The sequence below is a fragment of the Syngnathus leptorhynchus genome, unplaced genomic scaffold, assembly GCF_054491065.1.
Source record: "Syngnathus leptorhynchus isolate UIUO unplaced genomic scaffold, UIUO_Slep HiC_scaffold_143, whole genome shotgun sequence".
Taxonomy (NCBI): Eukaryota; Metazoa; Chordata; class Actinopteri; order Syngnathiformes; family Syngnathidae; genus Syngnathus; species Syngnathus leptorhynchus.
This window is the reverse complement of record NW_028232110.1, coordinates 12,501-15,000: the sequence shown is the minus strand read 5'-3', so window position 1 is coordinate 15,000 and position 2,500 is coordinate 12,501. Positions and strand designations below refer to the sequence as shown.

Here is a 2,500-nt window from a genome sequence, read left to right as displayed (position 1 = left end):
CGGAACTCCCGAGTGGGGTACACACCTGCTCTCAGTGCGAGAGCAACCAGATAGTGTCTCTGACGAAAGCCCACAGCCCTAGGCCTCGCGAGCCACGTGTTACTGATTGCATCGTTACGGAACTGGTCCACACCCACACCCTGGACTCGTAAGGCGCCCCAGGCCAGATTCTCAACCTGCCGCCAGTCCGGGAGGACCGGCATGCTCACAACAGCCTCCGGAACGGCACTCCCCGTGCCAATCCTTGGCACACCGTCCAGATCACCTCCCGCGGAGGCCCACAGTCTCTCCCAGGCAGGTTTTTGCACTGCCTCAATAGCCAAGGATCGTAGCCACCAATCTGAAGACCAACAGAGTTTCCAGGTGCGCCTAACCTGCAGTCTGGGAACAGTAACGGACAGCTTTCGAACTCCCAGCCCGCCATCGCGAGCACGCGAATAGATGATCCCCCCGGCCGTGGACGGGTCGAGGCGCAACCACCCCTTCACAGCCATCCGCACCTTCCCGTCCACCAACTTCAGACTGGTCGCTGAAACCTTTCCCACATCCGCCCGAAAAGTCACTCTCGGGAGTAAGAATGAGTTACATATCACCACCTTCTGCGAGGGCTTCAGGGAAGCCCTCGAAATCCTATCCAGTCCCTCGCGCACCTGCGCCAACAGATCCGGAGAAACAATGCCACGCCATGGCATCACATCAGCCCCCAGATAACGCACCGCTTCACCCGGACCCACCATGTGTAACTCCTCCCCACATATGGACCAGGCTACACGGTCGCCACCCGTCGGACCCATCCAGATGCCATGACACTTACGCGGCTGAACGGCCAGCCCCGTAAGCCGACAGAATCTCTCCAAGATCCCCAAGTTCGTTCTCATTCCTTCCTCCGAGCGGCTCAACAAGACCAGATCATCAGCAAAGGCCAGCGTGGCGATTCGGCGGTCGCCCCAGACGAAGTGGTTACCATCGCGTTCAAGTTTATGGATGAGAGGATCCATAGCAAGATTGAAGAGCAGTGGGGACATTGGGTCGCCTTGCTTCACTCCAACTTTCATAAATATGGGTTCGGTAAAGGCGCCACCGCAACCCACCCTGGTCGAGCAGTCCACATACGACTGACGAATCAGCCCGATAACACGTCTGTCCACGCCAAGCTCACCCAAGACACATAGGATATGTTCATGGGAAACCGAGTCGAAAGCCTTCGCAAAGTCAATGAACACGACTGCCAGCGGCCCGCCAACCGACCTCGAGTGCCCCATGATCCGGTCAAGGATCATGAGGTTCTCCTCGCATCCACTCGCGCCGGCGACGAACCCACGCTGCCGGGGGCTCACGGGACAGGCTCGAGCCAGCCTCATCACCATTATCCGCCCAAACAACCTCAGCACAACTGACCCTATCGTCACAGGCCTCCAGCCAGATACAGTACCCAGCTCCTTCGGGTCAGTCGATTTGGGTAGCAGCCGCGTCACGCACTCTTTGAAGACCCGGGGAACGACTCCACGTACCATCCATGTCGTGAACAGCCTCGCCAGTTGCTTCCCGGCCGGGTCCCAGTTCAACATAGCCTGTCTTCGAATCCCATCTGGGCCCGGCGCCGAGCTACTTCTCATCTTAGTCAGGTTGGACAACACTTCAGCAGCAAGGATCGGGTGGTAGAAAGGCTCATTATTCGCGGTCAGCCCCACACAGAAATCTCCCAGTCCATGGAACGGCCTATCGGCCTCCCATCTCCTACGAAAGCTCTCATACACCAGCTGCTGCGGCAACTCACACCGAAGATGGGTCAGGCCATCCAGAACCCTCTTCGCCAACCCTTTCAAGTTTCTAGAGAAGCCACGTTGCTGGGTGAAGAAAACTGACTGTCGCTGGGCAAGACGCCTTGCCCAACCCTTCCTAGGCCGACTTCTCACTGGGCGCCTCGCAACATTCACAGGCCAAACCACCTTGCCACCCAACGCTTTCATGAGGTCCGAAGCAGAAGATTCGATCAGGCCAGGCTCCCGACCTGCTTCCCTGACCAAGGCAGCAGTTGTCCGATGTTCCTCCTCCCCAGACTCAAGCACCTCCAGCACCCTACTCTCCACCAGATCCGGAAGCGTCCGGGGCAAGGACCATTTCTGGGGCGACGCCCTGAGAACCAGCGCACGTCGTCGCACATCAGACACACTACTGGCCGCACCGCCGCACAGGTTTCTCCATTTCCCCCTCACTTGTTCTCTACTTTTTCCGGTATCCAACATGTCTGCAACCAACTTAAATTTCTTGGGTTCATCACCATGCTCACGCATCAGCTCTCCTAGGCGTTCCACCTCCTCCTTACTCCAGAGCTTTGTACTCTTGGGGCCCTCCGCACCCCCCAGGTCATGGCTCCGTACGCTCTTAGATCCAAACCATTCCGCCGTGTGTACATGCCGTTTGTGCTGAGACACGCCAACAGATGTCCGAAAACAACGTCCACAGAGGTCACAAGCGACTCCGTAACCGTCACCCACCC

General features: G+C 57.9%; 1 pseudogene; it reads right to left on the bottom strand.

Moving 5' to 3' along the window:
- Positions 1–2,500, bottom strand: part of LOC147037688 (28S ribosomal RNA) — a 9,657-nt pseudogene that overhangs the window by 2,219 nt on the left and 4,938 nt on the right.